The sequence below is a fragment of the Panthera uncia genome, chromosome D1 (genome assembly GCF_023721935.1).
Source record: "Panthera uncia isolate 11264 chromosome D1, Puncia_PCG_1.0, whole genome shotgun sequence".
NCBI classification, from domain to species: Eukaryota; Metazoa; Chordata; class Mammalia; order Carnivora; family Felidae; genus Panthera; species Panthera uncia.
The window spans coordinates 42373293-42388155 of record NC_064808.1 but is presented as its reverse complement, the minus strand read 5'-3'; the positions used below and the strand labels follow the sequence as shown (position 1 = coordinate 42388155).

General features: G+C 42.9%; 1 long non-coding RNA gene across 1 annotated transcript in view; it reads right to left on the bottom strand.

Moving 5' to 3' along the window:
• Positions 1 to 14863, bottom strand: part of LOC125935648 (uncharacterized) — a 68278-nt gene that overhangs the window by 27265 nt on the left and 26150 nt on the right. The gene's annotated exons all lie outside the window — the stretch shown is intronic.

The window sequence follows — 14863 nt, the reverse complement described above, 5'->3', positions numbered from 1 at the left end:
GAAGGAAGGACATAGCAGAGATCAGAGTAGAAATAAATGAAAGAGGGCCTAAAAACAAAACAAAACCAAACAAAAAACAAGTAAAAAGATGAATAAAACTAAGAGCAGGTTCTTTGAAAAGACAAACAAAAATCAACAAACTTGTAGCTAGATCCACCAAGGAGAAAGATAACTCAAGTAAATAAAATCTGAACTGAAATTGATGATATTACAACTGATATCACAGAAATACAAAGGACTGTAGGGAAACTACCATGAACAATTTTATACCAAAATAGGACAACCTAGAAGAAATGGACAAATTCCTAGAAAATTACAACCTACGAAGACTGAATGAGGAAGAAGCAGAAAATCTGAACAGATTAATTGGTGAAAAGGAGATTGGATCAATAATCGAAAATCTCCCAACAAACAGAAGCCCAGGACTAGACAGCTACACTGGCAATTGCATTCTACCAAATATTCAAAAAATAATCAACACCAGTCCATCTCAAACTTTTCCAAAAAAACAAGCTGAGGGAATACTTCCAAACTCACTTTATGAGGCCTAGTTTTACCCGGGTCCAAAACCAGAGAAGGGCACTACAAGAAAAAAAAAATTACAGGCCAATATTCCTGATGAACATAGATGTAAAAATGCTCAATGAAGTATTAGCAAGCCAAATTCAACAATACATTAAAAGAATCACATATCATGATCAAGTAAGCTTTATTCCAGAGATGCAAGGATGGTTCAGCAAATCAATTGCTTTGATATACCACATTAACAAAACGAAAGATAAAGATAATATGATCAGCCTAATATATGCAGAAATATCATTTGACAAAATTCAACATCAATTTATGATAAAAACTCTCAACAAAGTGGGTACAGAGAGAATATTTCTCTAAATAATAAAGGCCATATATGACAAGACCATAGCTAATGTTATACTCAATGGTGAGAAGCTAAAAGCTTTTCCTCTAAGAGTAGGATGCCCACTCTTACCACTTTTATTCAACATAGTATTGGAAGTTCTAGCCAGAGCACTCAGACAACAAAAAGAAATAAAAAGCATCTATATTGGAAAGAAAAAACTAAAACTGACCATCTGCAGGTGACTGGATATTATTAAATATAGAAAATGCTAAGGACTCCACCAAAAATTTTTTAGAACTAATAAATGAATTCAGTAAAGTTGCTGGATGCAAAATCTATTGACAAAAATCTGTTGCATTTCTCTACACTAATAACAGTAATAATTTATCAAAAAGAGAAATTAATAAAACAATGTTTACAATTGCATCCAAAAGAATAAAACACTTAGGAACAAATTTAATCAAGGAGGTGAAAGATCTGTACTCTAAAAACTATAGGATGCTAATGAAATAAATTGAAGAAGGTACAAATAAATAGAAACATATTCCATGCCTATGGCCTGGAAAAATTAATATTGTTAAAATGTCCATATTACCCAAAGGAAGCTGTGGATTATATGCAATTCTTATCAAAATTCCAGTGTCATTTTTCCACAGAAATAGAACAAACAATTCTAAAATTTGTATGGAACCATGAAAGACTCCAAATAGCCGAAGTAATTTTGAGCAAGAACAAAACTGGAGGCATCATGTTCCCTGATATCCAACTATGCCACAAAGCTATAGTAATGAAAACACTAAGGGACTGGTATCAAAACAGACACATAGATCAATGGAACAGAATAGAAAGCTCAGAAATAAATCCATGCATATATGTTCAATTAGTTTATGACTAAGGAGCCAAAAATATACAATGGAGAAAGTATGGTCTCTTTAATAAATATTGTTAGAAAAACTGGCTGTTTACATGCAGAAGAATGAAACTGGACCACTGTCTTATACCCTACACAAAAATTAACTCAAAATGGGAATACTTGAATGTAATGCCTGGAAACCATAACACTTCTAGAAGAAAATACAGGCAGTAGTAGACTCCTTGACATCAGTCTTGGTGATTACTTTTTGGATCCAATACCAAAAGCACAGGCAACAAAAGCAAAAATCAGTGTGCGACTATAGCAAAATAAAAAGCATCTGCACAGCACAGGACACTATCTCCAAAATGTTAAGGCAGCCTATTGAATGGGAGAAAATATTTGAAAATCCTGTATCTGATAAGGGGCTAATATCTAAAATATATAAAGAACTCATACAACACATAAAAGAATAATTTGATTAAAAATTAGGCAGAAGATCTGAATAGACATTTTCCTAAAGAAGACATACAGATGACCAACAGGTACATAAAAGAGGTTCAATATCACTCATCATCAGAAAAATGCAAATCAAAACCATAAGGAGATATCACCTCAAACCAATCAGAATGTCTAGTATCAAAAAGGCAGGAAATAACAAGTGTTGGTGAAGATGTGGAGAAAGGGAACCCCTGTGCACTGTGGTGGGAATGTAAATTTGTGCAGCCACTATGGGAAATAGTATAGAGGTTCTTCAAAAAATTAAAAATAGAAATACTGTATGATCCAGTAATTCCACTTCTGAGTACAAAGGAAATGAAAACACTAGCTTGAAAAGATATCTACATCCCTATGTTTATTACAGCATAGTCAATAAGTATATGGAAACAACTTTAATGTCTGTTGATCAATGAATGAATAAGGTAAAAATGGCATATATATTTGCATATGTATATATATGCATATTTATATATATTTCAGTCATAAAATGAAATGAAATACTGCCATCTGTGACAATACGGAAGATTCTTGTGGTCATTATGCTAAGTGAAATAAGACAGCTCATAGATACAGAGAACATATTGGTGGGTGCCAGAAGTGGAGATGGAGGGGGCAGAATGGGTGAAGGAGTCAAAAAGTACAAGCTTCCAGTTATGAAATAAATAAGTCACATGGATATAATATACAGCATCGTGACTATAGTTAATAATACTGTACTGCATGTTCAAAAGTTGCTGAGAGAGTAGATATCAAAAGTTCTCATCACAAGAAAAATATTTGTAACTATGTATTGTGATAGATGTTAGCTAGACTCATTGTAATCATTTTGCAATATATACAAATATTTAAATCTTTATGTTGTACACCTGAAACTAATGATATGTCAGTTATACATCAATAAAAATCACTTAAAAACATTTCTACAAAGCTACTGTAATCAAATCTTTGGTGCTAGCATATGGACAAACATATAGATCAATGATTTAGAACAGAGAGCCCTGAAATATACCCTTGTGTATGTATGATCAAATGATTTCTGATAAGGGTGTAACGACCATTCAGTGGGGGAAAGGACAGTCTTCTCAACAAATGGCTCTGGGAAAACTGGATGCCCATATGAAAAAGAATTAAATTGGACCTTTACCTAATATCATATACAAAAACTAACTTAAAATGGATCAAAGGCATAAGTATAACACATAAAGCAATTTATCTCCATAAGACAACAAATTCTTACAAGAAAACAAAAACTTCATGACATTGGATTTGGCCACTATTTTTTTAATATGACACAAATGGCATAGGTAAAAATTCAAAATGGCCAAGTTTAACGTGATGAAAAATTTTTAAATTTGTACATCAATAGAAACTACCAACAGAGCAAAATGGCAATTTATAGAATGGAATAAAGTATTTATAAATCATATATCTGATAAAGAATTAAATGCAGAAATTATAGAGAATTCTAAAAGAAAAAACAAAACACAAATATCCTGACTCCAATATGGTCAAAGAACATGAAAAGACATTTCTCCAAAGAAGATACACAAATGGCCAGTAAGCACATGAAAAGATGCTCAACATAGTTAACCACTGGGGAAATACAAATCAAAAACACAATGAGATACCACCTCTCACCTATTAGAATGGATACTAAAAAAAATACATAAGTAAATAATAAATGTTGGCAAGAATGTGGAGCAATTGGAACTCTTGTGCACTTTTTGTGCATGACATGGACTGTAAATGACTGCATAGCCATTATATATCCAGAATGTAAAAAGGTATAGCCATTGTGGAAAACAATGTGATAGTTCCTCAAGAAATTTAGAAATAGAATTACCACATGATCCAGCAATTCTGCTTCTGGGTATATACCCCAAAAAACTAAAAACAGGGTCTAAAAGAGATATTTACATTCATACATACAGTAGTAGTATTCATAATAGATTTAAAAAAATGGATACAACTCAAGTGTCCACTGATTAATGAAAGAAGCAAAATGTTGTATATCCATATAGTGAAACATTATTCGGCCTTAAAAAGGAAGGAAACTGACACGTGCTACAACATGGATGAAACTTGAAGACATTATGCTAAGTGAAAGGAGCCAGTAAAAAAAACCACAAATACTGTATGATTCTATTTAGATGAGGTGCTAAAAATACTACCAGAAATAGAGACAGAAAGTAGAATGGTAGTTGCTAGGACTGGGGGGAAGGGCTCACGGAGAGTTATTCTTTCATAGGTACAGAGTTTCAGTTATACAGGATGAAAAGGAGTTACGGAGATGGATGGGGGTGATGGTAGCACAATATCATGAATGTATTCACCACCAACCTGTACACTTCAAAATGGTTAATGTGGTAAATTTTATTTTATGTGTGTTTTACCACACACACACACACCCACACACACACACACAGAATTGTGGGAAGAAAACACCTGCCAAAATGTGAAAAAAAACAAACAAACATGACTTTCTGACCATGATTTCTTAAGTGCTTACTCAGCATCTCTTTGCTCTGTATTTACACATAATTCCAACAAGTTTTGTTTCTGTTCTCTTGAGTACAGATTGAGTAGTTGACCACAAAGACCCCTTTTATAGTTCTTGACCGGGATTTCCAGGGTTTCAGTTAATGCCTATTGGCTGTTTGTTTCTATACCATTATACCAAGCTTGGCTTTTATAGTTTCAGTTTTGTTGTTTCTTTCACCGCATACCCAATGAAAAGACAAGTGGAGAGAATGTTGCTAAAGACAGTTACAATGACATCAGCTAGGAGAGATCCTTGACAACCCGATGGGAAGAAATAAAATAAAATAAACATAAAAGTATATAGTTGTTAGACATCAAAAAGAACCAACAGCATGATATCTAGTTGGGGTTATCAGCCCTACATGTGTTACTCCCTTGAGGACAGCACTGTATTCAGGTCAACACATTAAGTGACGTTTTTTATGATGGTATCAATGAATCCTCAAGAAAGGATTTCAATTACGTTCCCTTTACTGTATTTAAGAAGGGAGAGGAGTGTGCAATGCATTTTACCTAGTTTTCGATTCAAGTTGGTACAATTTGTCACTTCCAACGGTAAGTTTTTGTTATAATGATAATAACAGCCCCTACTCTTGACTGCCTCTCCCATGCCAGGCAATGTGCCAGGTGTTTAAGGTAAATGGTCATTAATCCTGCTGGACAGTGAGCCTGCAACATGGCCAGGCATGCATCTGACAGGTTTCCGGAAAGCAGATTCCTTCTACTGTGGCTTTGGCAGTTGGTTTTATTTTGAGAATTAAAGATACAGTGACTTCCTCTTAAGAAGGCAGAGTATGTACTGATTTCCTTTAATTTAACATATTGAGCTGATGATACATTTAGATAAGCTTTAGCAACAACAACAACAACAACAAAACAGCAATGGCCACCACTTTTAAGTATCTGCTCTGTGCCAAGCAACGTGCCTGGTCTTTAACATTTATCTTTATCTTTATCTTTACTCCTGCTAGGTACTTATTACATATTCCCATTTTATGTGGTGAGAAACACTGGTTCCAGGGGAGTATCATCTGCTCAAGGACAACAGGGAGTGACAGAGCCAAGACTCAACCCCAGTTGCAATAAGATTCCAAAGCCATGCTCTTACCAACCCCAGACAACTCTGGTTAGAAAGGAAATTCATTTAGCTGCACCTTATGGTTCCTGAACAGTGCCCTAAAGGAGTCACCTCTGCAAGGAGCTTTCTGGTACAGTGGAAAGGTTCCTATTTCTATCCCTCTTCTCCATGGAACAGTGTTTTCAGCCAGGGAGAGGAGAGCCATTCTGTATCGTGTGAGTCTGAGCCAAGGGAGAATTTTAATGATCGAAGAAGAACCCGGCCAGAATAATTTCTTGACGTCACCAGCTGAGTCCATCCACCTCTCAGAGTGACCTGGTCCTCCTCCACCACCCTCAGTTCTTTCCCTGGCAGCTGAGGACACCCTAAACGTGGTCTCTGGAACCTCGAAGGAACCTCCCCTGGTGCCCAGAGCAAAGAAGGTGCCTTAGGGTTGGGAGAGCAGCCCTTGGTGCAAGTTGACTCCACTCTGCAGCAAAGTCAGCTGGGTTTTCTTATTTTCCCACTGTGAGAGTCCAGGAAGGTCGCATGAACACAACATCCCATTCCTTCATTCTGCCATAAATGTCTCTCTCATTCCCTGTGTATTCTAAAATCCACTGATGTCATCCCTTTGGTTCTAGGCTCTTCTGGCTGTTGGAAGGCTAGCGCTGATTAGAGCTGGGTATTTCCCTTCCCCCTGGTCAGTTAGGGATGATATTTCGGCACATTAGTCTCTGGTTAAATGGTTTCTCCTGAGGGCAGGCCTTCTGAAGAAGCAGCTCTGGTATATTAAAAAAGTGGTTGGTTCCTTTCCCCTCCCTCTCTAGGAACAACACTAGGTGATTTTTCTGTTATTCATTTTGAGAACTGGGTACAGCTCCAGGAGGTAAATCCCACCAGTGGATTTTTCTCTCACATGTACTGTTGAGAACCTGGTCAAGTTCCTAGGGGTAAAATGCACATTTGTGGGAGTTTCCTATGAGTGAGTGTCTGTCCCTGGAGTTTTTAACTCTCAGAGTTGCCCACACTGAGCCTCCAGCAGCTTGCTGGTGACCTACCCCAGCACTAGCTCCAAGCACTGAGATTTGCCCTTGTTGAGCGTTTGCTCTGGTAAGACATTACTCCCTGCATTCATCTGCTTCTCCAATCTTGAGGGCAAAGGTTTGCTATGTGTTCAGCTCTCTTAAGGACCCTGCAGGGGTTGTTCTTTTCCCCTCAGTCTCTTCAGCTTTTCACTTATTGTTAGGACAGAGTGGCAACTTCCATGCTCCCTCCTTGGAGAACCCAGTGCAATCCATTTTCAGTGGAGATTCTCCAGGAAATTTGACAGCTCTGACTTTTCCCCAGGTTAAAGAGAATGAATTTGCGGTGTTGTTGCTACTGCTCCTGTAGTTGTTGTTGTGGTTTTGGTGTCATTGCTGAGTCTGTATCATACCCAAGCTGTGTAGAATTAAAGAAGCAACCCATTGGGTATAATCCTTTTAAATGCATAAAAACTCACATAAGAATTTTCAACCAGGTACAAGACTCTGGCACACCCTGATAAATCATCTTTTAAAACACTTTAAATAAGAAAGTGCAGGAATCTGATTCAGAAGAATGGAAATAAATGTTACAGGTAGAGTTTATCAGCTTGCTGTAAAATTGTTTTTCCAAACTAGATTGTTTCTAATGTACCCTGATTTCCAGGTATAAAGCTATGAGATAAGATCATGATATCAAAGGTCAAATGGACAAATGGCTATTTTATTTTATTTTATTTTATTTTATTTTAAACCAACTGTATTATTTTTTAAATTCTAGTATAATTAACATACAGTTTACATATTACATATTAGTTTCAGGGATATACATATACATATCTATATCTATCTATCTATATCTATAGTGATTCAACAACTCTATTCATTACTCATCACAGTAAGAACCTATTCACTCATCTCCCCACCCACCTCCCCTCTGGCAAGCACCAGTTTGTTCTCTATATTTTAGAGTCTATGTTTTGGTTTGTCCCTTTTTCTTTGTTTGCTTTGATTCTTAAATTACACACTTGAGTGAAAGTGTATGGTATTTATCTTTCTCTGAAGGAATTTTTTCCACTTAGCATTTTACCATCTAGATCCATTCATGTTGTAAATGGCAAGATTTCATTCTTTTTTATGGCTAAGTCATATTCCATTGTATCTATATACCACATCTTCTTTTTTTTTTTTAACTCTTTTTAACGTTTATTTATTTTTGAGAGACTGAGAAAGAAAAAACATGAGCAGGGGAGGGGCAGAGAGAGAGGGAGACACAGAATCTGAGGCAGGCTCCAGGCTCTGAGCTGTCAGCACACAGCCCAATGTGGGGCTCGAACCCATGAACTGCGAGATCATGACCTGAGCCAAAGTCGGACGCTCAACCAACTGAGCCACCCAGGTGCCCCTATACCACATCTTCTTTATCCATTCATCTATCAGTGGACACTGGGTTGCCTCTATATTTGGCTATTGTAATAATGCTGCAATAAACAGGGGTGAACTTGTCTTTTCAAATTAATGCTTCGCAGTCCTTGGATAAATACTGAGTAGGGGAATTACTCGATCATAAGGTAATTATATTTTTGGATGTTTTGAGGACCCTCCATACTGTTTTCCACAGTGACATTTTGCATTCCCACCAACAGTGCATGAGGGTTCCTTTTTTAGGACAATATCACTAACAAATCTCTTGTTTCTTGGGTTTGTGATTTTAGCCATAATGACAGGTGTGAGGTGGTATCTCGGTGTGGTTTTGATTTGTATTTCACTGGTGATTAAGGATGTTGGGCATCTTTTCATGTGTCTGTTTGCCATGTGTATGTCTTCTTTGGAGAACTCTCTTTTCATGTCTTTTGCTCATTTTTTAATTGCATTCTTTACTTTTTGGTGGTGAGCTGTATAAGTTCTTTCTATATTTTGGATACTAATCCTTTAATGGATGTATCATCTGTAAATATCTTCTCCCATTTAGTAGGTTGTCTTAGTTTTGTGGATTGTTTCCTTCACTGTGCAGAGCTTTTTCCTTTGATGTAGTCCTAATAGTTTGTTTTTGTTTTGGTTTCCCTTGCCTGAGGAGTCATATCTAGAAAACTGTTTCTATGGCTGACGTCAGAGAAACTACTACCTGTGCTCCCTTGAAGAATTTTTATGGTTTCAGGTCTCACATGTAGGTCTTTATTCCATTTTGAGTTTATTTTTGTGTATCACCGGTGTAAGAAAGTGCTCCAGGATCATTCTTCTGCATGCAGCTGTCCAGTTTTCCCAAAACCTTTTGTTGAAGAGACGATTTTTGTCCATTGCATATACTTGCCTCCTTTGTCATACATAGATTAATTAACCCTATAATCGTGGGTTTATTTCTGGGCTCTCTACTCTGTTAAATTGCTCTATTTGCAGACAGACTGACCTTTAAAGTAAAACTTGAAATGGCTGGAAGCCACTCTAGCACCTTCTGGGTACAGACCCTGATTCTTGTCACACACCACCAGCCTGTGGTTTGTAACCACGAAAGATTTCCGAGTGAGGAATGAACGTTGGCTTTGAAGGCTCAGGGCACACATGGAAGCCAGAGGGAAAGTCCTGAGCCTGCAAAGTGAGGTAGCCATGAAGTTGGCCACTACAGTAGTCATCTCTTAGCCGTTCGTCACCACTGCACTGGAGGAAGTTATGGCTGGTTCTCTCATCAGCAAAACACAGTCCACGGACGTACATATTTACAAATGATTTCATAGGGTTCTTATTTAGAAACTTCAAGACTTGGAGTGGAAATCATTTCTGTCAAAGTATGTGGCACCTGAGAGAAGTCCCCTATGACTGCCTCAAGTGGCAGAGTCCAACCGTCCTGCCATCCAGTATCTGCTTGCCGCCTTCACCAGTTTGGCCCCGCACCTCCAGGTGGAAAGCTCAGGACCTCAACTGCTGAGCCAAGGTCCTAGACTGGGTCAGCAGTGGTTGTCTGTGTAGCCTCTGGCATGCACTCACTGAGCCTGGGATCCACCATCCTGAGCCCTGTCCCTTGCTCCGCTCACCAATCTTTATTCTGTGCCTAAGCACACTTGCATCCTATTGACCATTCCCGGGTTCCCCTGCAGCCTTGCCAGCATAACCTGCACGGAGTTCTCCAGCCCCAAGCTTTTGTTCCCTGATGGCAGTGCCGCGCCAAGAGTTAAAAAGGAGGCACTCTGAATTAAAGACATCTTGGAAGCAGGCTGTCCCTGAGCACAGAGGCCACCAACCTGGGAGAGGAAGAGATGCGGCACAAGGCAGATGTGTCCTAAAACACTGAGGCTATTGGGGACAGAGGATGGGGGTGCACTGTGGTTCTGGTCACTCATGGCACACTCGGGGTGGTTTCTGCCTGGCTGGGGTCTCTGCCTGCAAGCACAGCCCCGTGATGCAGGCCCACCAACCACGTTCACAGCCCGCCTTATGGGCGGGGTAGTTGCAGCCCGCGGCTGCCGACGCACCTGCAGCGGTGCTGGGAGAGTGTGTAGAGCCTGAGAATCACACACTCTGCTCTTAGACTGGGAGATTCTGGCAACAATGCACAGCTTCTTTCTAGGCACTCTACCCGCTGAGGGCAGCAAGTCTGAACCTCCGACCTTCCCGGCAAGCTTGGAGTAGAAAGATCAGGTGGAGGGGTCCTAAAGCCCTCCAGGTGGGTTGGGTCCTGGAGAGGGTTGAGGTGCTGCATAACTGTGTTTCGGGAGTGCGCTTAAAATTGAGAGTTAGTGCAGGTATGATGAGAGCAGATCATTGTCAGGCTGTGTGTGCAGGCGATCCCACGAGAAGCCCAGAGGAGTTTCAAGGATTGCCTGTCTCAGTTTAAGCCATCTGCACACAGAAAGGTCTGAACTTGTTCCTTGCTTTCACTTGATAATCAGGCATGTAGCTCAGTAGAAAATGGTTTTGGATTTATTTTCTCTCTTTAAATTATTTCGTGCAAGGAGAATGAGAGGATAGTCAGCGGGACTGAGGTTATCCCTGACTCGCTGAAAATTCCCAGCTCAGCTAACAAGGCAGGACAGGACGAAAGTTAGTGGGGATTCCGGCCCCATCCAAAATTGGTGACACACAGGACCCAGAAATACCAACTGACTGTCCTCAGTCTGTCGTCCACGAGGGCATCGGTCGGATCGCTTGGGGCACAGCCCGCAGACTACCTACAATGCGGGTACTAGGGGTGCCATGGTCCTTCTTGAGAGGGGTGTGTAGGGGGTCTTACTGTGCCCTGTGTCGGAGGTGTCCCTATGGTGAAGGCATCCGCTATGCTCATGGACAAGGTCTTGTCAGGGATCTGAGTGAGGTACCTGTGAGGCACCTGTAGTCTGTACTGGCAGATACCTTCCACCATGGCAGTGATGGCTGTAGGGGTCCCCTGATTGTGTGAAGGGGGTTGGAACTGGCTCAGAAGATGATCAGGAAGTTGTTGGCTGTTGATCTTCTAAACTTCTTGGAGAATGCACTTCCGTGGTTTGTTCACCCAGGCTTCCAGGCAGCAGTGTTCAGGGCTTTGTGGGAGATGATCTTGTGGGACCTGGTGCTGGGCTCAGTGTCCAGCCAAGAGCCTGTGTACTCAGGAACTGACAGCAGGGAGGAGACATTGCTACCATTCCCCCAGCTGAGGTCGTGGCTATGAGGCCAAAGACAGGGACTAGAGTCCCGATGCAGACGGAGCCCACACGTGGGTCCTTTCACACCAAGTTACGAAATAAGATTAGAAAATCAATCAAGAGCAAAACAGTCAAATTGCTATTTTAACATCAGTATTTTCCTTGGTGATTTATTTTTTAAAGTCTATATTTTGAGAGACGGGGGGGGGGGTGTGGAGAGAGAGAGAGAGAGAACGGGGAAGGGGCAGAGAGAGATACAATGTGAGATAATCCCTAGCAGTCTCGGCAGTGTCAGCACACAGCCCGATGCAGGGCTCCAACCCAGGAACCGTGAGATCCTGACCTGAGCCGAAACCAAGAGTCCCTGCAAGTAACCAACTGAGCCACTCAGGTGCCCCTTCCTTAGCGATTTATATATTAGCCTTAAGTTGGGAGAGGATTTAGGGATAGCTGGACATAAGCTAGCAATCTGCACACACGAAGGTCTAAATTTCCTTGTATTTACTTGGTAAATCAGGGGTGGACTCAGAGAACAGTTTCGTAGCTCCGAACTTACTCCTTCACGTTGAGGGCAGCACCAGGAGTTAAGAGCGAGGAATGCTGAATAGAGCATCTTGGAAGTTAGGTGTCCCCAACACAGAGGCACAAAATTGGAAGGGAAAGAGACGTGGCATAAGGCAGGTGTGTTCTATGAAACGCAAAGGCTTCTGGGGACTGAGGATAGGGATGCACCGTTGCCCGGGTACGTTGCCCGGATCACATAGGACGTACCCGGGCAGGATTTCTGCTCTGCCTGGGAAAACCACCTAACTGGGGTCTCTGCCTGCCCGCCACAGCCCGTGATGCAGTCCCCACCCACTGTGGCTGGAATACCAGACTTGCCGCCACGGTTATGCTTGCCGCGCTGGGGAAGTGTGTAGAGGCTGAGGCTTGGACGCGCTGCTCGCTCACACCCGGAGATCCTCGGGAACAGTGAGAAGCCGCTTTCTCGGCACTTTCCGTGCCTAGGGCAGCAAGTCAGGACCTTGGACCTCCAGGCAGGAGAGGAGTGAAAGATCAGGTGGAGAGGTCCTAAAGCCCTCCAGTTGGGATAGGTCCCGGAGAGGATCTGGTGCTGAATAACTGCATGTTAGAGAGCACGCTTAAAATTGGGAGTTAGTGCGGTGGCACAGGGCGGCTCAGTCTGTCGAGCATCTGACTCTTGCTCAGGTCACGATCTCCCGATTTGTGAGTTCGAGCACTGCATCGGGCTCGATGCTATCAGCCTGTTAGCACATAGCCCGCCTCCAATCCTCTGTCCCCATCTCTCTGTCCTGCCTCGAATCCTCTGTCCCCATCTCTCTGTCCCTTGCCTGCTTTCGCTCTCCCCAAAATAAATATTTTTTTTTGAAAAATGAGAGTGAGTGCATTTGATGAGAGCAGATCAGCATCATGCCATGTGTGCACGCGATCCTATGGGGGAGAGACTCGGAGGCAGGCTGGGCTGCGATTCAGAGAGAACCCACAGGGTGTCCCGTGTGTCAGACCCCTGTGCCTGCCTGAGCTCTGGGGAGTGGGCACATGATTTGGAGACAGAAGTGAGTTTGTGTGTGTGAAAGCTTTGAATGTGAGTGTTGGTGTCCGCAGGGACTCTTCAGTACCTGCAAGCATTCCCTGCTCTCTAGAGGAGGACTGAAGTGCGGGGGATGTGGGCGCAGGGGACAACTTGGCAAACAGCAGCCGGAAGCAAGGGGCAGCTGAGCAAATGGCTCCAGCAGGCTGAGGACCTGGGGTGATGGATAGCGGATAGGAAGAGGGAAGGGCTGGAGGTTTGTTTGGTGGCTTGGGAAGCATTGGTGCCTTACACACTTATGCTGAGGCACAGCGGGGCTCTCCACTCCTACGCACGTGACAGACCACTCAGCAGGAGTCCAGGAAGCCACATAGGGTGGGAAGAAGGAAAACCGATCGCGATTTCACAGAATCCCCCATTTGGGCCTGAGTGTTCTTCTAAATCTCTACCTTGTTATGGGACAGGTACATGGTTACTAAGGACACCACACTGTCAAAATGGGACTATGGTCCCCATTTCAAAGGTGAGTACGTTGAGGTGCTAAGAAGTTACCTGCCCTTGATTCTACAGCATGGAATTGGCACAGCTGGAATTGAGTTCTGACAAAGTTCTTGCTATCACTTCTATCTCCGACTTCCCGGGAGCTCTGCCCCTCAGAGTAATTCCAGCCCAGAATCAACACTGATGCACGTTGTCATCCCTCCAAGCCTCCACTGGACAGGGGTCGGGGGTGGGGAGGTCTCGGGTCAGACTTGAGGAGCCAGGATTCCCTGCTTCCTGGATCTTGCCCTGTAAGAACGCAAGCTAGGGACAGAGTGGGGCACATGTTCAAAACCTGTGCAGCGGAACTTAACCGGTGAAATTTACCATGACATCAAACTGCCCTCAACTTCCTGCTCACTTTATAAGGATGTTCCTTCTTGGTCCCATCCCTCTCCCTCCCTCCACTTCCATCAATGACCTCAATGCAAATACAAGTGGGATGGTCCCGCTGAATGTTCTAGGTTCTAGACGCAAATGGGTGACACAATCCATCTGGGGTACGTGATCTTTTCCCTCATTGGTTGCTCAGAGCTCCTGGACACCCCCCCCCACCCCACCCAGACCCAGAGCGGCGGGAATAAGAGCAGCTGCTGGTGCTGGGAGGCAGCCGAGCCACTGCTCTGCTCAAGTGTCCCTGACACTTCCACAGCGCCATCGCCCGACGCCAACGCTACCGCAGCTGCCACCGCCTGGGCTCCAAGCCACCTGCTGCCTGCTGCCAGGTGAGCCCCGAGATTCCTACCTTCGCTGTATGATTTTCTCTCTCCCTCTTCTTCTCTCCCTCTTCTGCATTAGTTGTTCTTGTATCTGCTCTTCCTGCCCATCTTTGAGTCTCTGGGCACTTCTGTCTGGGTCTCTTCGTCACAAAATCTGTTACTCCGCTATTCAAACCCCAGGTACACTGAGCTGTCTCAGTTCGGAGACTTCCCGCTTTAATCTTTCCATCAGTCTCGCTGTCTCTTGCTACACTTGCGCTCAGGACGCTGGAGCTCCGCAGGCACTGTGCACACAGTAGGACACAAGGGTGCTCACGGGATCATGTCTTGTGCCTAGTGGTCCCTGGGAAATCGGTTCGGAACCTGGACCAGCGCCAGTGGGTGGCAAATAGGTGCAATGACTAGGGGCCGGCAGCCCGGGAAGGAAAGCCCCAGTAGTGAGTCCTGGGAGCTTTTTTCCTGGTTTTCAGAAGACTCTGCTAAACTTGGTTCTTGCAGGGGATTCTCTACTAGAGTGCAGAGCAGGTGAGCAGTAGTATTTGTTTCTTCAGTTTCCCTAAGATTCCAATGGGACAGATACTCCCTTTTTAGCTAACTCCCCCC